Below are 25,142 nucleotides of genomic sequence, written 5' to 3'. Positions count from 1 at the left end.
ACTATGATTTGCGTATATATATAATATACGAGTTGTTGATGATGCTCAAATACAAAATAAACTGAAAAATTACAAATGCAACAATTGGCAACAAAAAATTAGGCAAACTACAACTAAACCAATGTTTGTTAAGTTGCTTCTTTCTTTTGTTTTTTGTCTGAGTATCTTATTAATAATTATTTTTAATTATTTTCACTTCCATTGTTATTTTCAGATCAGTAGAACGATGGAGAGAGAGCTAGTTATCAGCAAAATGTCTGGTCCATTCCTCTTCTTTTGAATGTACTAGAACAATAGTTGTCTTTTCCTACTAGCTACGTTTTTATATTCGTATCTCTTCAAGCAAGACTTGTCTTATATATTCAGTGGTGTGTAATTTTAATATTTTGGATCTCTCCATATATGTAAGACTTGTTATATTTAGTCAATGGCGTGTAATTTTAATTTTTTTGAACCCTATGTATGAGTTGCTATGCTTATTTGGTCAAGTGTGTAATTTGATTTTAATATTTGCGTAAATGTAATGTTTATTGAATATTTGTGTTACTTAAATTATCCCCTCTCGTTAAATATATATCGTCATATAAAAAAAAATCATCATATATCATAATCAGCTAATACTTAAACACCTTTATGTGTTATTAAAGAATAATGTTTTACATATTTGTACCATGAAATGAAACAATTTTTAATAAAAATAAAGTCGACAATGCAACTTAACACTGTCAAGTCTCTCTGTTATCACCTCGATGCTGCCATCTCCATCTCCAAACTGCCGCACTTCAAACCCAGAAAAGAAAAGCCACGCTCCCATCCCACCACCACCATCCCCAAATTCCGGCGAACAGATAACTCTGCAAAATCCTTTGCACTAAAAAAGGACTGTTGTACTAAATCCTCTCCCAAATTCCCATGAAACCGATGGCGAACGCGAACGCGAGTTCGGAGCCTTCACCTCCCTTTTATTCTTCGCGTTCTCCATGGTTTCTTCTTTGAACGCTGGAATGTCTGCAATGCAAGCGATTTTTACAAGGATTTGCAGCAATCCCGTCATCATTTTCAGGTTGGCACCGCCGCGATGCCTGATTCAAGAAGTTCAGGTTCGAAAACGGTGCTCTCACTGAATCAATTTCATTGATTTTGTTTCCAATCTTGTAAATTTGTTTGATTTGTGATTGAATGATTGGATTCGGAATCATTATCCTCTGCAGATTTGTAAATTTATTTTATCTATTACATTCGCACTCTTGTAAACCACGGAGAGGCCACTGGGAGTTATTTCAACAGCCAGGTAACCGCCAAATGAAGGTTCAGCCCCCTCCGTTGCCTGAACCCCAGGATGAGGTGCTGTGAATTATGCAATTCGATCGAGAAAGCTCCCGTTTGGACTTTTCAAATAATTATTTAATCAATCAATTTTTTTTTTCTTGATCATCTGAAAAATGTTGCTGATGTTTGTTTGGATTGGTGGTTTGTGAATTTTTGAAGGAAAATTGGCTGATGTTGTTCTTGGATTTGACTTTGTGAAGCCCAATGTGGTAAAGATACTCAAATGGTACAAATATGTGGTAAGAGTAGCATTTTTGCTTATTAAACGATTTCTTGTGTATCCTACTTTTCCTTGCAAACAAGAGTGCTGTCTCGTGTCTAGCATTCGCAATGTCGCATTTTGCCCCTGAAGAAATCAAAAGCTCGCACAGCGTTGCGTGGCCTTCTCTTCCTGCTAACATCAACGGAATGTATCCATTGGCATCAGAAGCACATCAGAGCCCCTGCTTCTCAATGTATGAACAAAATCTGTGGTGCCGTCTTGTACTGCCTGATGTAGAGTCCCATAAAACTCAACAGGACTATCAAGTACCTTTTGAGGTGCAGCATTCTTAAACAACTTTTCAAACTCTTCACCGTTTTGAGTTGTATCAAATAGTTCCATTACCATCTGACCACGTTTATTCTGCAGGTTTATGTCAGCCTCAGAGTCGATAAGCAATTTGAAACTTTCCAGGTAACCGCCCTCTGGAGATATCATGGCAGCTGAGTATCCCTTTTCATCTTGCTCATTGAGATCAACGTCTGCCCCCTCAATCAGTTTCTTCGAAGCCTCAACATCATTTGCCTGAGTCACAAGCATTAGAGCAGAAAATATTGATGTATGGCTTGATTGAACAATTTCACCAGACTGAATCTACCACTGCTTGTCGGAAGCCACGAGCCCACCTTGCTGACTCTGCTATTACGCTTGCACTCTGACCAGCAGAATTCACGGGCACCGTCTGAAGCCAGGATTTTAAGGCATTACACTTACACTCTGCTATTCCTGCACTTTCACTCTCTCTCACAGTGATGAACTTATTCTATTGCACAAATAGTACAAAACCGTAGCATATCCACAAGGATCTCTTGCTCCTGGACTCAAGTGGTGTTGGGAAGACATCATCGCTACTCACCTTTTGGTCTCATCGCTCAAATCAAACAATTCTCAACCTTTGCCTGCATTCAGCCCCTATTGGGATATTTGGGACTCACTTAAGTCCCTAATGTGATTTCCAAACCAAGTCCTTTTGGTTGGGGTTGTTATTCTTGACTCCCTTAAACTTCCGATTAGTTGGAGTCACTATTGTTCTCTTTTAAGACAAGTATGCATGTGTTATTTATTGTCATGATCAAATAGCTCAAGAGAGTCGAGTTATATGAATTTATGGTATCTACTCCCTCCTGAGTTCAAATATCTTTCGTTATCAACAAGCTGACAACGTACAAGTTCAGAAACTCCAGAAAGCGGTAATGGATGGTGGAATCGTGGTGATCTGTGCACTCTTGGCAAGGAGAAGACTTAATAGATCCTTGCGGCTTGAACGCAGGAGCAAGAGATCCTTGCGGCTATGCTAAAGTATTGTTCCTTTTTATTACAAGTGAGAGTTTGAATCCGAGACACTGTTTGAAAATTAATTGGAAAAAGAGAGGGATTGCTCAGTGGGTAAGCCTTGGGTGTTGAATGCCATTACCTTATATTTTTTGTAAATATACAAATATTCTCCCCTTCTCCATGCCACAGTACCACTCCCTTAAATAAAAGTAAAAGATACGGTCGATTGATGAGATTAGTAACACACATTCTTTTTTCTTCTCTCTCTCTTTGGTCCTCAATTGAGGAATTTTGGTATTGTTATATATACAAGTACTGAATAAGCTCATTTCTTTTCTTTACGAGCACGAAGTCGTTTCCTAGCTACCTGTATTATACTCTCACGATCATCAGGAACTGCTGCAACATCCACTTTCTTTGGCAAATCAGAAAGATTTCCCTCCAGCTGCTCTTCAATATGACCGATCCCGCCACTGCATAAAAGGTTAAAGGTTCAATCTCTGCAATGTTCATATACTACCTTGAATTAGAAACAAATCATTTTCTACTTATAATGGTGGTTCTATGCAAACTGACTTCACCTCAGCTTCTTGATATCTAGATTATTTACTTTGTCCAGAATGGGTGTGACCCAAGCAATATTCACGGCACATACAGTGCGCAGGAATGGGCAGGTTGTTGCAATGAGTCCAGGTACACAACATAGTCACTTCATCATCTGGTTTTAGCAAAGAAACTCACTACTCAAACCTTTGACTAATTGTAGTGAGATATGCCTAGTCACGATCAATTTCCAACTCAAAGTTTCTCGTTTTCCTTTCCCGGTTTAAATAACTTAATTGGTCGGTGCTTTGATAAACCAGAAATCACGTACTTCGAGCATGTTACTTATTCAGCACTTATCAGTAAGCAAATCTATTGCAGTAGACCATTATATATAAGAGCGTCATGTTATCGAGTAACATTCAGGAGAATAGTCATTTTGTCAGTTCATAGCGGTGTTTCGTGAACATGATGTAATTGCAAGCTCTTTATTTATGTAGCTTACTCGCCCCTTGCTATTTTCTGCTTGATTTTTTTATAGGTGTTTCCTTACATCCTTGACAAACTTCATCCCTCTCACCTACAATCAATGAGTTCCAGAAACATAACAAGCAAATGCTGTCGCCAATGCCCTGAATATATCAGGCTTTTCTTATACAGATAACATAGCAGCAACAGTCAAAGCCTGGGATAATCAGCCATACTCATTTGCCTCCACTTAAGTCTTTGACAGTGAAGGTTCTAGCGGAAGCTCCGCAAAAAATCAAGGAAATACTTGGCAGACTCATCAAAGATTTAAAAGGAAAATGCTCAATGTGCACAAAACCAATGGGGAATCACTTCTAACACCAGTAACAGATAGTACAGGAACAAAAAGCCCAAGTAGGAATGAGTTGCAAAACTTTTGTGAATACATATCTGACACTTCTATTACAGTCCAGCTAAGGTTATGAATGATGTATAAAATTTTAAGATTTAAGTTGGTACACAATGTTAAGACTCAAACAATTTGCAAAAGAATAAGTGTGTAGGAATTGCGTTATCAAAAATAAACTCTAGAAGGGTATATTTATATGAGTTAAGGAGAAGACCTTTTATAATAGAATCATTATTAGACCTAGAGAGTGTGATTACTTGTAGGGCACGTCAATTCTTATCATCGTCAATAATGTTAAATGTATCTCCAACAAATTAGTGAGTTAAGTCATTTTCTACTCAATAATTCCCCACAAACTATTGATCCATGCGTCAAATTTAGTTTTATGAACCGTGGCTAGTAATTTAGAAAAAAAAAAATGACTTTAGTCAAATCTTTATTATCTCTACTATCTCTTGTGAGGATGTAATGAAATTCTCACATCAGAAGTTTACTTTAAATTGTATGTGCTTATAACAAGTTGGGTAATTTTATGTTTGGTCGAAAGGAGAGGGAGGGAATACAAACAAATGTTTTAGATGCGTCCAATTGTGTCGGGCATGCTGAGTTGGCAGCTGGCATGCATACCTGGTTAAGTGCAGTAAAAACATGCTTATTCTCTTTAATGGAAAATTTTGATCTCTTTTGCATTACCTTATTACTTTAATCGTGGTCCTGTAAATTCAGATAATCCAATACTCATAGTATTTACTGCTACGAAATATGGAAGTTGAAGCAAAAAAAAAAAAAAAAAAAAAACAAACAAACAAACAAACAATGGGTTGTGTTTTCTTAAAGTCTTGGGCACGTGGTCGCTTAATAATATTGTATAGTATGTATTCTTTTTTACTTGTAAGTGAGATGTTTTAGGTTCGATTAAATCACTGTTTGAGTAAATGTAGAAATATAGAGAATAATCTTAAAGATGACTTTTAGATATGAGTAAGTCGTTTCCTTAAAGTTTTAGTTGTCCCCACTCCAACAAGTTTGCTAAAGGGTTCTTGGCAAGTCATAACAAAGTTTGGAGCCTACGAACAACAAAATTCAAAGCATTCCTTTAGAAATAACTAAAAAAATATTGTAGAATTAAGATGTATAGAAAGAGAATAAGTAAGAAATTGTACAGGAGTGCATGATTTATAAATTGCAGCCAACGGGGACCCGAAGACATGTTCGAAGTATGCCTATAAAAAAGTCACGTCCTTCAATTGAAAGTGTGTGAAGATGAAATAGGTCTTTCCTGCATCCTTCCATTTCCGCAGAATAGATGCAAAGCATACTGCTTTTTCGTATACGTGCCTCTTGCCATAAATCATAACTTTACGATCGAACATACGAAAAAGCATTCTAAAGCATACTGGTTTTAGTTGTGCTTGTTCAATTCATGGTTAAAACTTAAAAACCACTCTCTCACTTTCTACACCAACAATCACACGCTCAAAATTTAAAATTAAGAAAAATTATGTTTCCGTCCTATAAACTTTAGCGGGAAATGCTACCCACCCACGTATGCTGCCCTTCTAACAAATTGACACAGATGGGTCCCGCCACTAACACAATAAAAGAAATTGAAAGTTACAAGGTATTTTCTCTCTCAAAACTTAATATTACGGATAATGCTAAAGAGATATAAATTTTAAACTAAATGACGTGTCATCAATTTTATGAAAATTCTAATTAATTAACTCAAATTCTCAATAATTGATTTTTTTTTTTTCTCTCAAACTTTCTCATATTCCATGAAATTAATTTTTCTGAAAATTTCTTAAAATCCTAGCTAAATACAGCCCCCCTTAATTAGAATGATAGGCAGAATCATTAATGTTTGCATTTTAAAACTTACGTTGAACATCTACTACTGCAATGGTTTAAAAAGTTCACTAAAGAAAATAAATATGAATCTATGATACTAAATTATTTAGCAAACTTTGTAGAGAGAAGAAATATAATACTAAATTATTTAGTAGGGTAGGCATTTGCAAGTCTTGCTTTGACCCTTGATCTCTAGTTTCTTGATCAGGATGCATCTATAGAAGATGCTAACGCTGATTGGCTTGATTGCTTTCGTAGTTGGTTCAAAATTGTAGTGCGAAAATGACAAAAGAACAAACAACAAACAGGTGAAAAGGTTAGTTAACTTCAACTTCAAATGTTTTTCACATAGGAATGAATTGGATCAAAATTCAAATTACCTGAATACAAACATTGAATCATAAGCAAACTACACAGAAATTATATTCATATGTGTTAGAAAAGCCTGTAAAAACATATGTTCATGTACTTTTCATAGAAACTTATCTACCAAAATTGTAGAGAAATAGCCCAAACAAGAAGAATATAGTAATAAATTTTAGTGTTAAGGACAGAACACAATAACAATTTATAATAAAATATAAAACTATGGAAGTTGAACCCAAAAAACCAAGCAAATGGGTTGTGTTTTCTTAAAATCATGCTCAAAATTTAAAATTTGGAATATAAAATAATTTGTGTTTCTAGCCTCCCAATTTTCAACAACATAGACTGAAACTCCCTAAAATATGCTTTGTCACAAACACTTTAACAAATCCGCAAGTGGCGGAGCCAAGATTTACATGAGGAGGGACCTCACTTAAATGTCAAAAAAAATAAAATAAATCGATAGTATTTACAAATTATAAGAGAGTAGAATACATGCTTAGAGTTGTGAGCTAATTAAATATTTTAAGACATTAAATGCTCTTTTTCATGATGAAATTAACCTTCCACGTTGTCGCTCACCTAAGGTCCTTATTTTGAGGACCTGTGAGGTCCACTTTTATATGAGTCAATAAATTGATCTAAGGATAATCTATAAGCTTTTATTATCCTTGTTATGCTTAAACGAAATTATGTACAGCAAACAGATTAAACTAAAAATATAAAAAATAAAAATAAAAAATAAAAAATAAAAAATAAAAGAAGAGGGGTTTACGTATCGCATTCCTTTTGGCTATTTAAATTAGAAGAGGCACAACAGTAGGTGCAAATGGAATATGGGACTGCCTCCAAACAGATTTAGGGCATCTGATGGCCGTGTGAAATCCGGAGCGAGACGTCTCCGCCAACTAAAGAGATTTCACGCGTGAATCGTTTTTTTCCTTTCCATTTTTATTTTTTTTTCAGTTTGTGGGATATTTTTTTTAAGCGTAACCCCATAATCAATCTAAGGGCTTGTGTGAAAGAAGACCACAGGTCCTTAAAATGAGGACCTTAAGGTCTCGCTTGGCAGCTCGGACTGTATTGACTATTTCAGTCGGATATGATAAATAGTCATCGGATAGTATTGACTAAATTAGTCGAGCGTTTGGTACATCATCATCAGACTAATGACCGTATTAAGAGGTCGGCCTATATATATATATATATTTTTTTTTTTTTTCTTTTTTTTCTTAATTACTTGTTAATAGTATTTTTTGAATATGTCAAATTAAAAAAAATGACAAATGTGTTTTCAAAATAAAAATTCACAAAAATAAAAAAACCCAAAACAAAAGAAATCAAAGAAAGACGAACGGGAAGAAGAAATGCTCAGAGTTTTGGGAATCCTTTTGAAACCCCTACTAACACGACGTGCTTAGAGATTTGGAAATTAAAATAGAAGAGAAATATTCTTGTAAAGTATTGAGAATAACAGATCCATCAAATAGAAAAATCACAAACTGGAGGATACAAGACAATAAGACATGGAGAGAAAAAGAGAAAAATAAAAGAAAAAATAAAAAATTGCAGGAGGAGGAAGACGATGAAGGTGAAACACATCAAATCCCACCCTCTTCCCACTAATTGCAAATGCGTGTTATGCAATCCAACAAGGGTTTTGAACTTCCAAAAAAATTGAAAGAAAACAAAAAAAGAGAACTGGGTAGGGCATGGGGAAGATGTGAAAAGAAAAGAAAGAGATAGGAGAGCAGGGTCGGCGACGATTGGCTTTGGAATGTCTGCTAGAGTTCGCTCCGATTGCTGACATGGTTGGTTGGGTTGGAGGAAAGATTTTGGGTTGGTGGAAGAAGAACAAACGACGAAGGGAGAGAAGCCGACTAATTATCCTTGCCTTTTGGGGTGTATTAGTTAGAAGGTGTGTACTGGATAAAACAAGTGGGCCTGGATTATTAGTCCGGTGGCTATTTAGTACAAAGGTGCACCAAACGACTGACTTCGTACTATTTATCTTATCCGATACTTTATATGGCGTGCCAAACGAGGCCTAAGTGAGCAACACTGTAACCTTCCAATAATATCAAGTCAAGACTCAATATATAGAGTAATTTGTAAAAAATTAATAAGGATTAAGAGAAATTAACCTTTCAATATCAAGTCAATGAAAAATGCTAGTGAGACCATGTGTTTAGACTATATTTTGCAGAGCACATAATGTGGCAGTTGATTATTGAATTCTTTTTTTAATGATTTAAAGAAGTAGTCTAATCAATAACTACCACATCATATGTTCTCAAAATATGGTTCAAGTACATAGTCTCTCTAGCATCACTTCAAGTCTATATAGAATTGGGAAATTTCAGGAAAAAAAAAAACACGAGAAGGGTGGAATGGGAATTTGGAGGACAAAATCTATGAAATTTTAAAAATTTAGTACAATGTTAAAAGAGAACAAGGAGATTACAAACTTAATATTGTTGTGGGTTGGGAAATATATTCAAGATTCGGAGAAGGTAAAGCTCAAAGTTTATTATTCTAGATTGGACCTAAGAGAATATATTTTGAAAACTAAATGAGCTTTTAGATTTTAACTAGATAATAATGCCAGCACGTTGCTGCGGAATTACAAAGTGCATGAATAATTACATCATTTCATTCTCTTCAAATAGTTTCTCCAATTACTAAACAATTTGATTAAATAGGAAATAAGATTATTTTTCTTGTCACATAATTAGTGTTTTCAATGTATCAAAGCAAGTGGTAATTATTAAAATGAATATGTTAACATATAGAATAAAATCCAATAACCTGAATAACAATGTTTTCATTAATATCAACAATCAGAAACACAATTGTAAATATAAAGTTAGGTGATTTAATGGTTAAAAATCATATAAACCACCTAGGTATAAAGAAATAAAAAGTAGATGAAAATTAAAGATCGACTTGAGGTTGGAGTTAACAAAATGGTTTTAAGAGTAGTAAATGTTATGTTGGATTGAGTTCCTTGTAATGAGATATCTATTCTGCACAAACAGTACAATGGCAAAAATAGTAGTCTATTTAAAAAATGAAACCAAATTAAATAAAGAGAAGGATGCTAATATGAATGAAATTGAAACCCTTGACAAAAAATTGATAGCTGGGAAGAAAGGAAAAAAGAATAAACAAGGGAACAGGTTAGTTAACTTAAACTTCAAATGTTTTTCACATAGGAATGAATTGGATCAAAATTCAAATTACCTGAATACAAACATTGAAACATAAGCAAACTACACAGAAATGCTATTCATTTGTGTTAGAAAAGCCTGTAAAAACATATGTTTTCACAAAACTTATCTACCAAAATTGTAGAGAAATACTCCAATCAAGAAGAATATAGTAATAAATTTTAGTGTTAAGGACAGAACACAATAACAAGTTATAATAAAATATAAAACTATAGAAGTTGAACCCATAAAAAAAGGAGCAAAAGAGTTGTGTTTTCTTAAAATCTTGGAATCGTGGGTAGTGATGAAATCATGCTCAAAATTTAAAATTTGGAAAATAAAATAATTTGTGTTTCTAGTCTCCCAGTTTTCAACAACAAAGACTGAAACTCCCTGAAATATGCTTTGTCGCAAACACTTCAACAAATCCGCTGCAAGTGGGGGAGCCAAGAGTTATGTGAGGAGGGACCTCATATAAATGTAAAAAAATAAATAAATAATTACATAGTATTTACAAATTATAAGAGAGTATAATACATGCTTAGAGTTGTGAGCTAATTAATTTTTTTAAGACATTAAATGCTCTTTTTCATGTTGAAATTAACCTTCTACATTGTCGCTCACCTAAGGTCCTTACTTTGAGGACCTGTGAGGTCCACTTTTATACGAGTCAATAAATTGATCTAAGGGTAACCTACAAGCTTTTATTATCCTTGTTATGCTTAAAAGAAATTATGTACAACAAACAGATTAAATAAAAAGAAAACAAGAAAAAGAAAAGAAGAGGGGTTTACGTGTGGAAGAAGAATCAAAGTTTATTATTCTTCGGTTGGACAATATGAGAATATTTTTTGAAAACTAAATGAGCTTTTAGACGTGATGCTGGAATTGAAAAAAGAAAATATAATACTAATTATTTAAAAATAATAATCAAAGTTTATTATTCTTCGGTTGGACAATATAAGAATAATTTCTGAAAACTAAATGAGCTTTTAGACGTGATGCTGGAATTCAAGGGAAAAAATATAATACTAATTATTTAGAAAAGTTGAAGAAGTGAGGTAGTGCTAGGGTTATGACATTCTGTATTTACGAGAATGCCTATGTTTTCCGCGTCACGGCACAAAACATGAAAAAGCCATTAGCTTAATATATACAAAAAGAGTAAATTTGAAGATAAAATTTGTAAATTAAATAATGTGTGTATTAATAGGAGAAATTTTTAGTTGTAATCGGAATACGGAAGGTACACCACGTGTTTTTTATATAAGTGGTGAAAATTTTTATTTTCAAGTTATTAACTTTTTAACATATATATCCCACCATTTGTATATTGATATGTGATGTACCACCCCGTGTATCGGTCACATTGAAAATTTTTGTCACTAATAGGAATGACCACGTTTATCAACGTTTAAGTAATAAACCAATCGTCAACTTCCATGTCTTTTAGTTTCCAAAATTTTATCTACATATTTAATCCCTTTATCATTAACCTAATACGAATAGGTCCTATGCCGCCTTAACTTCTATAAAAACAGTCACCCCCTACACCACTCAACCCCTCCTCACCTCCACCACCATCTCAACTCTCATTTCTCCTTCTGCTCCCAGCTGCTTCTTTTGACAACCACTATGGAGGACTACGAAAATCAAATCCCTCCTCCAAATCCGCAACCACCTATAACCGAGACTCTGAGCATCCTCTTGGCCTTAGCTGCCATTCTGCTTCCCCTCGCGGTGAATATTCCGAGCCACTTTGTCAAACATTCCTCCGCCTATGCAGCTAGTTGCGAGTGCAAACTGAATAACTGTCCATGCCTTCCCCCTTTCTACATTTTCTCTGTTGTGGCCACGGCAGCGTTGTCTGTTGTTTGGTTTGGACTTTTTGTCCTCGCCGCCCGGCTTCAATACCGCTTCGTTATTTGGGTAGGGCTTTGCTTAGTGTGGGCTACCTACTGGCTCGCGCTGGGTGGCATCCTTCCACCCCAATTTTATAATCCAATGCTTTATTCCTTCAATCCACTTCTGGCTGTCCTATTGGTGTTCAACCTAATGTTTCGATGTCTGGAACTGCGCATGAATGTCATAGCAGGCTACTGCGTGTTTTGGAACTACATCACTGGAAACTATTAATATTTGGGTAATTTGTCTTTTTATATTTTTTTGCTTTCTTCTTATAAACTGTTTGGGAAATTACCATCTCTTGATTCACGTGTCATCCTTGCACAGGGACATTCGATTTTTTTATATTTTTAAATCATATGATTTACTTATGCTTTCTTCTTATAATTATTTTATAGAAAAATAATTCTAATTAATTCATGTTTATCTTTTTTTAGAGTATATTTCTTGCCTCAAAACTATTAATACACATGTTATGCACATACACATATTTTTCTAAAATACGCTAAGGGGTAAAGTACAAAAAACTACCTCAACTATTGGTGTCACGATATTTTCATACCTCATCTTTTAAAATTGACAATGTCATACCTCATCTTTAGAATTTGGTCCAATGTTATACCTTCTGTTATTTAACCGTTCACTTTTAGTTAAATGCTGACGTGACTTGATTTGTGACCCACTTTATATGAAAAAATTATTAAAATTTGGTCCAATGTTATACCTTCCGTTATTTGACCTTTTACTTTCAGTTAAATGCTGACGTGGCTAGATTTGAGACCCACTTTATATTAAAAAATTTATTTAATATTTTTTAAAATAATAAAGAACAGTAAAAAAAAAAAAAAAAAAAAAATCCCTCTGTTCGTCCCTTCCCCCCTCTCTTTCTCCCCATCTTCATCTTCATCTTCTTCCCTTCTTAATCTTCAACCAAAAAAAAATTTGAAAACCCATCAACACCCCCCCCCCCCAAGGAAGAAGAAGAAGAAGAAGGAGAAGGAGAAGGAGAAGGAGGAAGAAGAAGAAGAGGAAAAAAAAGGAGAAGGAGGAAGAAGAAGAGGAAGAATAAAGAAAAATAAAAGAAATCCAACCCAACCCAGTTCCCCCCAACCCCCTACAACCCAGAAAGAAGAAGAAGGAGGAAGAGGAAGAGGAAGAAAAAGAGGAAGAAGAAGAAGAAGAAAAAGAAAAAAAAAAAAAAAAACCCAACTCAACCCAGTTCGTCCCCCCTACAACCCAAAAAGAAAAAGAAAGAGAAGAAAAAAAAAAAAAAAACAAGTCCAAAGCGAACCCAGTTCGTCCCCCCTCCCCAACCCAACCCCTTGCTAACCCCAAATCCACCACTCTCATCCATTCTCCACATCCTCTTCCGCACCCATCCTCCACCTTCTCCGTGCACCCATCTTCCCGCCGATGGGATCTGGGTTTTTTTTTATTTTTTTTTCTGGGTTGCGAGAGGGATAAGAGGGGGTGGGGAGGGGGAAGACAAACTGAGGGTGGGTGCAGGGGAAGACAAATTGGATTTTTATTTTTATTTTTTATTTTTTTATTTTTTTTTTGGGGGTTGCAGGTGGGGGGAAGAAGATGAAGATGGGGAGAAGAGAGAGGAGGGGGGGGAGGGGGAGGGACGAATTGAGGGTTGTTTTTTTTTATTTTTTATTTTTTATTTTTATTATTATTATTTTAATATTTAAAAATATTAAATAATTTTTTTTTGTTTTTAATAATATTTTAATATTTTTTTAATAGAAAGTGAGTCCCGAATCAAGCCACGTCAGCATTTAATTGAAAAATAAATGGGCAAGTAACGAAAGGTATAACATTGGACCAAATTCTAAAGATGATGTATAACATTGTTAATTTTAAAAGATGAGGTATAAAAATGTCGTGACACCAATAGTTGAGGTAGTTTTTTGTACTTTACCCTACTCTAAAATAAGACATGTACACAATACGTGTTCTGTATTTTACTAACTACGATTTGCGTATATATAATATATGAGTTGTTGATGTTGCTCAAATACAAAATACACTAAAAATTTGCAAATGCTACAATTGGCAACATAAAATTAGACAAACTATAGTTAAACCAAAGTTTGTTACGTTACTTCTTTCTTTTGTTTGAGTATCTTATTAATATATTTTTTAACCATTTTCTCTTCCAATGTTATTTCAGATCAGTAGCAACATGGAGACAGAGCCAGTTATCAGGAAAATGCCCAGAACATCATCTCCTTTTGAATGTAGTAGAATGTATTAGAATAATAATCCAGACCCTTGAAATTTGATCAAACGGCTACAAACATGAGGCTCCATTAAAAATTATAATAACTTTAGTCGTTTGATCAAATTTCAAGAGTCCAGATTGTTGGCTTAGGTGGATTAGGTGGAAGGGATATGGAGAGGATCCCTTTCTATTTTTTCCTACTAGCTTGCATTTTATATAGTTAGATTTCTCCATGTATGACACTTGTTATATTTATCCGGTGAAGTGTATAATTTTAATATTTTGAATATCTATATATGAGTACTTGCTATATTTATTTGGTCAAGTGTTACTGTTCGTAATCTTGTTTATAACATTTGTGTAAGTGTAATGTTTATTGAATATTTGTGTTACTGTAGATTATCTCCCTCTTTTGAAGTATTAAAAATATCATTGTATAAAAACAAATACCAAATATCATAATTCTAGTCTGCTCATACTTTAATATCACCATATTCACCACCAAGCTTCAACAAAATACCTTTGTTGATCATGCTAAGTTGTACTTGAGAGGAATGCCCCCGTACCTTATTAAATGATTAGCCAAACCAGATAAATCATCCTCATATGTTAAAATAATCGATAAATACCCCATAATTTTAAAAAAAAATTAAGATTTAAACTGTCGTGGGTGTAATCCGCTAACAAATTTAGCCCAAAATAATTTGTCCATTAACTAGGGCAAAAATGTATTCTGACGTGTGCCAACCGGACGACAACGACCCCCGTGATGAAGAACCCAAGCAACCCCAAAACGACTTTCGTTTCTCCGCCAAACCCTCGGCCGCCAACCCCGCGGCATCACCACTTTCCTCGCTCCACCTTCACCGCCGCTGTCCAACGACGCCGTTCCCTATTCTAATTCCCAGCCGCAGTGGCCGTCTCAACCGCAATCGGAGGCGCTGTTGGGAATCCGAAATGGTCTGGTGAAGATCGGCGGACGCATCAAAACTGGCATCTCGCTGCTCTCTACGAACAGCAACAAAGCTGTCACTGAGATCTCCAAGTTCATTTCGGGCTTGCTGCAGCTTCAGAACGAAGCTTTAGAAGAAGTGAAGCTGTTGATGATGGCGGCGGTTCCGTGCCGGGGATCGTGGACGAGGTTCTTGGTTTCGTCACCGAGATCGGTGATGCCGGACTGCTGGACCGACTTTCCTGTGACGCTCGATCATGGTAAAGTTGCTGAATTTCCACTTCGAATTGAATGTAATGTTGGTTTCGCCTATTTTCTTTGTGTCTGTTGCTTTAATTTTCATAAAATTTACACGAAAGCCGGTATGATGATTTTCGTTCGGCTCGATTTTGTGTTCTAATTTTGCAATGGTTAGATACCGGAAAGCCATTAGATTTCGAGTTCTAATTTACACGAAAGCCGTTAGATACCGGAGTTGGTATCGGAGACCTCGGAATCTGTTTGTGCTTGCGATACAAGATTGACAAGATCATTTGAAACAAACTGACGTGACATTCGTGCTTGCAATTTATGCTGATTTTGCAGTTCTATGAGTGAGGAGCTGTTTTATGCCCTCATAAGTTTGGAGTTTGTGATGGACTTGATTGTATTATGCCACTGTTTCTTCAATGAAATTGTGTATGTTTCTATAAAAAAACAAATAAACCATCAATCACTCATATATGCAAATAACATATAAATAATTTGATTAATTCAAAAGAATTACAATGCATCCACATACATGCTAATAAGGAATGCTAGTCACATCCTCACAAATTTTCCCATTTGAACTCACTTATTCGTCACGTGCCAACCTTTTACACATAAAACTAGTCTTTAATTTTTGAAAGAGTAAATTGTAGTCATGATCCCTTAACTTTAACTCAATTGGAGCAATGATCCCTCAACTAAAAATTCATTACTAATGGTCTCTCAACTCATCAAAACGTGCAAGCGTAATAGCATAGTCAGCAAGGTGGGCTCTTGGCTTCCGACAAGACTTATCTAACTGCTTGTATAAGTGATGAAAAATTTTACTCTCTCAAGTATTAAAGTTGAAAGATCATTACCACAGTGTACCATTGGTCCATTACCACGGTTAAATATGTGGTACATCATGTGTTATTATACAAGTGATGAGAAGTTTTACTTTTTAAGTAGTTAATTTTTTAACATATGTATCTAACTGTTTGTATAATGATATGTGTTATAGTACTCCTTTTACGGGCAGATTAAAAGATCTCTCCGTTACAGGAGTCACAATCAAAGCATCTGAACTTTTCTTTCGTAACTGATTTGTACTTTTATTACTTTTATATACAGATGAGATTAATCATAACCTTCTGATTCAAAAACCAATGGGCGTATACCTTAGTTGTGCTTGTTCAATTCAAGAGACACGTTACTTAGATTAAAAACCAATCTCCACTTTCTACACACAATACACCATTGTATCTTATATATAATATATTATAATTAGTATTTTGTGATATATATTATTGAAATACACCAACGATCACGCTCAAAATTTAAAATTCAGAAAAGAAAATAATATGTGTTTTTGTTCATTGATTAGTTTCTTCCTCAGATTGCCGTTTTGAGAGTCGACCCCCTTAGGAATTTTCTTTTTACTTTCTGCGTTATTTTCACACCTTAGTCCCCATCTTGCAGTCCCTTTCCCTTAACTCCAGCCCTTCCATATTTCCATCACGAACCATCTTGTAGTCCATTTCATTCATTTTCTTCCCTTCCATGCATCTTCCTTCTCCTTTTACCAAAGGTTTGACGCATGCATGTTTTGTATGCTCTCAGCCCTAGCTTTTGAGTCCCTTTTTTCAACATATATTGACTAGGAATCTGCAAGGTGTCCATTATTGATAGGAAAAATATCTTTCCATTTCTTAATCAATAAGATTACACTTTGATGCTTATATATACACAAGCAAATAGACCCTTTGTGGAATGACAGCTGATCTAACTAATTACAGTTAAGAAAACTGACAGAAAATATCAACCAGGTTTTATCTTTTGCAATATTACCCTTAATAATTCTCTCTGTAGGAATCCGAAAAGGTTGAATGATATGACCTTATCTCAAACAATCTACAACTTCCAATCCTATCTGCAATGGGGACTAGCAATGCAGTACGGAATAGCTCAACTGACTCATTTTGCTTCTTTATTTAGAACAAAATGGACCAAACATGTTATCAAAAACCGGACTCAGATCCTCTACGGGTCGGTCCCGTGGGGATCGTCCGGATGGATTGATCTCATCCGTTTGTACAAATCCAAAGGTCGAATTTTGCACGTCTTTTTTCTCTCTTTCCGCAGGTATCTCTTCCCCTTCATCTGATCCGGAGAGGTTCCGAGTCCTCTGTGAACAAATATCCTACGGTGCTGCTTCAACACTACAGACATCTGCAATGCTTGTTTTGTCATTATTAATGAGCAGTCGTCCCTTTGTGCTTTAATAGACAAAAGTGCTTGTTTTTTGTCAAACGACTTACTTTGGACAGACATCCCTTAGTGAATTGCTTCTTTTGTCAAACAAGTTACTTCGTCCTACTGTGCTTATTTATTCCATATTCGATTGATAGGTTCTCTTTTGTTGAATTATAGCTATATGTACTCCGTTGTTAATTAATATCATTTTTATTATGAATTATTTATATATGTAAATTTAAAATATAAAAGAGAAATTACGGAAAAAAAAAAGTAATATCATAGGTAAAATTTAAATTATAAAACAGGAATTATGAAGAAAAAATATGTAATAAAATAATAGTTTAATTTGACATATCAAGCGAAGAGCAAAATTTTAAAAATGTCAAAGTACCACATAAAATATCAAATTTAAATTTTATGTTCTCCTTAGAGATGGTCATAGGAGGTCTCTAAGGAAGTTGTACAACAACCATACTCCCTACTTTAGTGAGTTATAATGGCTCTGACTCAATAATTAGCCAATGAAAATTAATTAATTATATAAAACAATATTAAATCAGTTAGCATTAATTATAGAGAGCATGAACATCTACAAAAATTACAATTTAATAAATATGAATGAGAATGCTTACATCCTCAATAATACACCGAAAAAAATTCAGGACCAAAAGCATCCATAGGAGACAGCCTCATGCTTGGCTGCAAAGGAAATCCTCCTAAACCGGTAAACCCTACACTGAGAAATAACTTTTTTTTTTATTTATTTAACAAACAATATTATCAACACTAGAGAGAGTGAGATAAATTAAATCTCACAGTGAGTTAACAATAATATAGCGATTTTAGCGAGATAAATTAAATCTCACAATGAATTAACAATAATATAGTTATTTTATGCAAGGGAATTTTTGAAGGAAAAGTTGGCTGATGTTGTTCTTGGATTTGACTTTGTGGAGCCCTATGTGGTGAAGATCTTTGATTTTTGGTTCGCTTCCGCCATCGTTGTTGTTGGCGTTCCTGATCCAAGGAGAAAGAGTGATGCTCGAGGAGCACTAACGTTTTGGACGCTTGGGGTTTTCTTTCATTTTTTTTTTTTTTTCACAAAGTGAAGGAGATAACAACAATTTAACACTGTTAAAATGGTGGACAGATGTCACGTCTATTTGGATGCAGAAAATTTGAACTCAGATAATACAAATATATGGTAAGAGTATCATTTTTGCTTATTAAATGGTTGCTTGTTTATCCTACTTTTCCTTACGATTTCTTGTGTATCCTTCTTTTCCTTGCAAGCAAGAGTGCTGTCTTGTGTCTAGCATTCGCAACGTCGCATTTTGCCCCTAAAGCATTTTGCCCCTAAAGAAATCAAAGGCTCGCACGGTGGCCTCCTCTTGCTGCTAACATCAACGGAGTGTATCCATCGGCATCAGAAGCACATCAGAGCCCCTACTTATCAATGTATGAACAAAATCTGTGGGGCCGTGTTGTGCTCCCTGATGTAGAGTCCCATATAACTCAACAGGACTATCGAGTGCCTTTTGAGGTGCAGCATTCTTAAGCAACAACTTTCAAATTCTTCACAGTTTTTATTTGTATCGAATAGTTCCATTACCGTCTGACCACATTTATTCTTCAGGTTTATGTCAGCCCTAGCGTCGGTAAGCAATTTGAAAGTTTCCAGGTAACCGCCCTCTGCAGCTATCATGGCAGCTGAGTATCCCTTTTCATCGTACTCATTGTGATCAATGTCTGCCCCCTCAATCTGTTTCTTCAAAGCCTCAATACCATTTGCTTGAGTCAAAAGCATTAGAGTAGAAAATACTGATTTATCGCTTGATTGAACAATTTCACTGGATGGAATCACGTCTACAACTGATTGTCGAAAGCCAAGAGGCCACCTTGCTGACTGTGCTATTACGCTTGCACTCTGACCAGCAGAATTCACCAGGCCAAAATCAGCGCCGTCTGAAGCCAGAATTTTAAGGCATTCCTGGTGTTTATATCTAACACAGATCATTTATGCAGTTTGTCCAGATTTTGTCTGAGAGTTGATATTGCACCCGGCACCAATCAATCATTGAAGAATCTTATTTAATCCAAGCCGTGACACCATGTGAACGGGGCAGTCAGTTTCTGAATTTGTTGTCTTAATTGGAACTTCTACGTCTGTGCCACAATTTAACAGAACCTCTACCGCTCTTTCATTGTTACATAAGATGGCTTGGTGAATGAGAGTCCTCCCAAAGTGACGAATGTTAGGAGAGTGGTGTTGCAAGAGCATGCGCAAGATAACACTGGTGGCTTCAAAATACTCCACAGCACACCAGGTCCCGCTGTAAGCCTCGGGTAGTCCTGCACCCACCCGAAACTCTTCTCCTGTATATACATCCCATGACCAGCCTCCAAGGCTCACTTTTATATCGGTTGTGGCTCCAGCCTGTTATTTCGTTCCAAAAGGTAGGTAACGTTAGATAGTAAGTGTATCACTATAAAGGTATGCATACCAGCCAATGAGTCTTTACCTAGCACGAGGCCTTTTGGAAGCTCACTGGCTTCAGGTTCTATGGGAACTCCAAAGTTAAGCGAGTAGCGCGCGAGAGCATTCCCAGGATGGGTGACCCATCGGGAAGTTCTCGTGTGAGTTCCCAAAAACAAAACCGTGAGGGTGTGGTTGGGGCCCAAAGCGGACAATATCGTGCTACGGTAGTGGAGCGGGCCCGGGAAATCGTCCCGCCCGGGCCGGGATGTGACATAAAGTTTATTGTTAATATATCCTAAAAATAGATGTATATATCAATTATGTTGTACATTTGTAACACGTAAAAATGTTACATTACCACTTGTATTCCCGTTTCTTATAAAAAAATCTCGCATGTGAGTGGGGGTTCTAACGATCACGTAAGTATATCTATTAATTGCATGTGGTCATAAACGTTAATTATATGTAGCAATATCAAATTACTAAATTAGTGTTAAGATAAAAAGGGCAAAAGAGATTGATACGATCATGATTAATCAAGCTAAACATGCCAAACTGGATATCTTTTTGGAAACTAACTGGATATTCTTTTTTTGGATCGACTCCATCGTAGCACGATATTGTTCGCTTTAAGCCCTGATCACGTCCTCACGGTTTTGTTTCTGGGAACTCACACGAGAACTTCCCAGTGGATCACCCATCCTGAGAATGCGCTCGCTCGAACTTGTTTAAGTTCGGAGTTCCGATGGAACCCAAAGCAGTGAGTTCCCAAAATGCCTCGTGCTAGATAGAGATGAAAATATACATATAAAGCTTACCGGATCCACTTCCCTAGACGATGTGGAATGTTACATTTGATATATTAAATTTTAAACATAAAATAAAAATTTATATTTATTTTCTTTGATTGGAAATAAAAGAAAATAAACTAAAATGTATAAAAATATTTAAAAATTGCTTTGATAATGAAAGGAAATGAAAAGGTAATGCTTTAAATAAAAAATAATAATATAAACATTTAATAATTAATTAAAAATTATTTGAAACTGCTGTCAAAATTTGACAACAGTCATCTTTACTACAATTCCACGTCATGCCATGTTTTTAATTACTTTCTTCATTAATTAGTCATCACTTTCGATAGCAATGACTTAATCTTCTTCTCAATTATTTTATTCATGACTTTTGATATCAATGACTGAATTTTCTTTATCACGACCAGTGACTGCTGTACAAAAACCATTAAAACAAGTCACAACGTAATTTCATATGAGATCAAGAGAAAGAAAATTCAAATATCCCAGTAAATATAATACATTCACAGTATAATGTTAACAATGAGCGTTGTCGTATATCTTATCACTATTCGCCTTCACATAATGAATCTGGATGTAAGTTAAAAAGAAAAAGAGAGAATGCAGAAAATACAAACCAAATAGGATGATAAATTAAATGTTTTACCTGGGAGCATGTGACGAAATCTGATTGACCTTCACATAATCAGATTGGCCTTCACATAACGACCTTCAAATAACGACAGACGTGAGAAATATTATGGACTCGAATATTATGATTTGGTGGAAAGAGCGGGAGGGAATAGAAGCTAAAATTACTTTATTCATTAATTAGTCATCACTCTGGATATCAATGACTGAATCTTATTCTCTATTATCTTCTTCATGACTTTTGATATCAATGACTGAATAGAAAATACAAACCAAATAGGATGATAAATTAAATGTTTTAGCTGGGAGAAAGTGATGAAATCTGATTGGCCATCACATAAGCAGATTGGCGACCTTCAAATAACGACAGACGTCGGAAATACATAATCAGATGGGCGCGCGGCCTTCAAATAACGACAGACAGGAGACGCGAGAAATACATAATCAGATTGGCGACCTTCAAATAACGACAGACGGGAGAAATATTGACTCGAATATTGTGATTTGGTGGAAAGAGAGGGAGGGAATAGAAGCTAAAATTCTGGACGCGTTTTTGCGTTAGGCCATGCTCAGTCGGTAGCTAAAACTTTACATATGAGAAATTACACTGCTTGTACGTTAAATACATATTTTTAAACAAGGGTGGGCTGTGTTTGTAGGATATTGAGGGGTTGTTTGGGGTGTATGTTTGCTCCCACCACATTCGTATACTTACTATACATTTAACTATTTGGTACGAGACATTTCACTTAATTCTAGTTAACTTTTACATTAAATGTTACTTTTTTAATTTTGATAAAAAATTAACCAAGGTTAACTAAAATGACATAAATATCATATGATTAGGTGCAAAATTTAGGGTGGTGAGGAAAAATGCTTCTGGTTGTTTGTGAATTATTTGTGACAAAGGAAGTTCTAGTCTTTGTATTGGAGATGGGAATGCTACACTTACCATTATTTATATCATCTCTATGGACAAGATAAGACCCGTCAACGCATGTGAGTCTCATTTCTATTAGAGAGATAATACAAATAGATGGTAAGAATAACATTTTTAGACTGAAATCACAAATTATTTTATTTTCCAAATTTTAAATTTTGAGCATGATTTCGTCACCACCACGTGTCCAAGACTTCAAGTGGATTATGGAGTTCACTTGCAATTTCGCCTCCTGAGTATTTTACCGTCTAGGATTTGGTTGTGGGTTGGTTAGTTTATGATGTTGTGATTGTTCAAATACAGCATGTTTTTCACTGATTTTCATTGCATTAAACATTTCACTAAACTAGTCTAGATTAATCTTTTTTAAACTAGTCCAGTTTAGTTTTTAAAACTAATTTAATATGAGATAATTCGATGTAACAAACGCACCCTTACTGTGCCTTATAGATTTTTTTTTTTTCCTTCATACGCAGGCAGGGTGAGGGAGGCACATTTATATGAAAATGCAGTAGGCTTGCATTTAGGTGAAAATGAAAAGGCGCAGGAAAGACCTATTTGATCTTCTCACACTGTCAATTGAAGGATGTGACCTTCTATACGCACACTTAGAACAACGCTCAATGGATTCTATATTCTCTATATATATATATATATATATATATCCCACGTTGGATGAAATTTATAAATCATATACTCCTAAACAGTTTCTTATTTATTCTCTTTTTTATCCATCTTAATTATACAATTTCTTTCTGATTATTTCTAAGAGAAGCTGATCGAAGATTTCAAATTTTATTGTATCTTGGAAATGATTTACTAAAAACCTTTTATCAAACTTGTTCGAGTGACGGCAAATAACATTTTAAAGAAATGACTAAAGTCGGACCTCAAACCAACTTTCAAATTATTCTTTATAATTTTACATTTACGTAAACAATTATTCCGTCCTACTCACGTGTCCAACTTTAACATTCTCAACCTCCATTTGCTTATTCACGTTGTATGAAAGAATTTTTCCTTTCTCACAAACACCCCATGCGCTTACCCTACGGAAATCTTTTAAGAGCCAAGTGGCATCGACCACGGTGGCACTACACAAATGCAAGAACAGACAATATATGAAAGTAAGCATCACAGATTTTTACACGAGTCCACGTCCGGACAAAATCTTTCGGGTATAAAACCCCACGCCTACACAACTCAATCCCTCATTCCTCATTCTCTCCTTCTTCTCCCAGTGGTAACCACCTCAACTCTCATTTCTCATTCTCTCCTCCTTCTCCCAGCTGCCACCACCGCTATGGCAGACGTTGAAAATCAAAACCCTCTTCGAAATCCACCTCCATATCCGCAACGACATCTAACGGAGACTCTGACCATCCTCTTGGGCTTAGCTGCCCTTGTGATTGCCCTCGGGGTGAATCCGAGCCAGTTTGTCAAACCTCCCTCTGCCGATACGGCTACTTGCGAGTGCAAACCGAATAACTGCCCATGCCTTCCCCCTTCCTATATTCTCTCTGTCATGGTTACGGCAGCTCTCTCTGTTGTTTGGTTTGGACTTTTTGTCCTCTCAGACCAACTTCCATACCGCTTTGTTATCTGGGGAGCGCTTGGCTTAGTGTGGGCTATCTACTGGATTATTCTGCATGGCGTCTTTGCACCCCAATTTTATAATCCAATGGTTTATTCCTTCAATCCTATTATGGCGGTCATGTTGTTGGTTAACCTAAGATTTCGAAATGTCTGGGAGCGTGCGATCCAAGTCCTAGCTGACAACTGCGGATTTTGGAACTATATCACGGGAAACTACTAATATTTGGGTAATGTATCTGCTCATACTTTTTTTACTGAAAATACTGGCAGATGAGCACACACTCTGTGTGTGTGAACAATTTGATTCGATTTTTTGTTTTTGATTAACGAGTGAGATTAGTTTTTAAATTTTTTTAAAAGAGTATGAGATAATGATGATGAGACAGTTTCTCTTAATAAGTGCATATTTTTTCTTAATATTACATGAGTATTGTTTTGTCCTCCTTATGTAAATATTGTGTATCAAAAAATGAGGATAAAATAGGAAAAATAGGTAGTAATGAGGATATGAAAAATATTGTGTATCAATGTGCACAAAACCAATGGGGAATCACTTCTAACACCAGTAACAGATAGTACAGGAACAAAAAGCCCAAGTAGGAATGAGTTGCAAAACTTTTGTGTACATATCTGACACTTCTGTTACAGTCCAGCTAAGGTTATGAATGATGTATAAAATTTTAAGATTTAAGTTGGTACGCAATATTAAGACTCAAACAATTTGTAAAAGAATAAGTGTGTAGGAATTGCGTTATCAAAAATAAATTCTAGAAGGGTATATTTATATGAGTTAAGGAGAAGACCTTTTATAATAGAATCATTATTAGACCTGGAGATCCCAAAGAATATCTACAAAGTAGATATTGCGTGGTGTGATTACTTGTAGGGCACGTCAATTCTTATCATCGTCAATAATGTTAAATGTATCTCCAACAAATTAGTGAGTTAAGTCATTTTCTACTCAATAATTCCCCACAAATTATTGATCCATGCGTCAAATTTAGTTTTATGAACCGTGGCTAGTAATTTAGAAGAAAAATGACTTTAGTCAAATCTTTATTTTCTCTACTATCTCTTGTGAGGATGTAATGAAATTCTCACATTAAAAGTTTATTTTAAATTGTATGTGCTTATAACAAGTTGGGTAATTTTATGTTTGGTCGAAAGGAGAGGGAGGGAATACAAACAAATGTTTTAGATGCGTCCAATTGTGTCGGGCATGCTGAGTTGGCAGCTGGCATGCATACCTGGTTATCTGCAGTAACAACATGCTTATTCTCTTTAATGGAAAATTTTGATCTCTTTTGCATTACCCTATTACTTTAATCGTGGTTCTGTAAATTCAGATGATCCAATACTCATAGTATTTACTACTACGCAATATGGAAGTTGAAGCAAA

The 25,142-nt window shown here is 35.4% G+C and overlaps 2 long non-coding RNA genes and 2 pseudogenes across 13 annotated transcripts; 1 reads left to right on the top strand and 3 right to left on the bottom strand.

Moving 5' to 3' along the window:
• LOC108867458 overlaps window positions 1-25,142 on the bottom strand; it is a 166,167-nt pseudogene that overhangs the window by 66,266 nt on the left and 74,759 nt on the right.
• The window catches only part of LOC103949916, a 45,026-nt pseudogene that overhangs the window by 4,144 nt on the left and 15,740 nt on the right, over window positions 1-25,142 (bottom strand).
• On the top strand, window positions 723-4,414 carry LOC108867457. 12 transcript variants are annotated; one of them, XR_007254728.1, is made up of 8 exons: window positions 724-1,100; window positions 1,212-1,344; window positions 1,489-1,869; window positions 1,961-2,005; window positions 2,179-2,977; window positions 3,212-3,350; window positions 3,468-3,559; window positions 3,951-4,414. It is a non-coding gene; the product is annotated as an uncharacterized LOC108867457 (long non-coding RNA). The 12 variants fall into 12 exon arrangements; XR_007254725.1 differs by having other exon boundaries at window positions 2,090-2,977; XR_007254720.1 differs by having other exon boundaries at window positions 725-1,100; window positions 1,489-1,568; window positions 1,652-1,869; window positions 1,961-2,977.
• Window positions 2,051-24,651, bottom strand: LOC108867459. Its single transcript, XR_007254733.1, has 3 exons — window positions 24,573-24,651; window positions 3,448-4,526; window positions 2,051-3,339 (listed from the first exon to the last, which is right to left on the bottom strand). It is a non-coding gene; the product is annotated as an uncharacterized LOC108867459 (long non-coding RNA).

The sequence above is a fragment of a genome, unplaced genomic scaffold (assembly GCF_019419815.1).
Source record: "Pyrus x bretschneideri cultivar Hongxiangsu unplaced genomic scaffold, Pyrus_bretschneideri_v1 Contig74, whole genome shotgun sequence".
In the NCBI taxonomy this organism is placed as follows: domain Eukaryota; kingdom Viridiplantae; phylum Streptophyta; class Magnoliopsida; order Rosales; family Rosaceae; genus Pyrus; species Pyrus x bretschneideri.
This window is presented reverse-complemented; position numbering and strand designations above follow the sequence as displayed.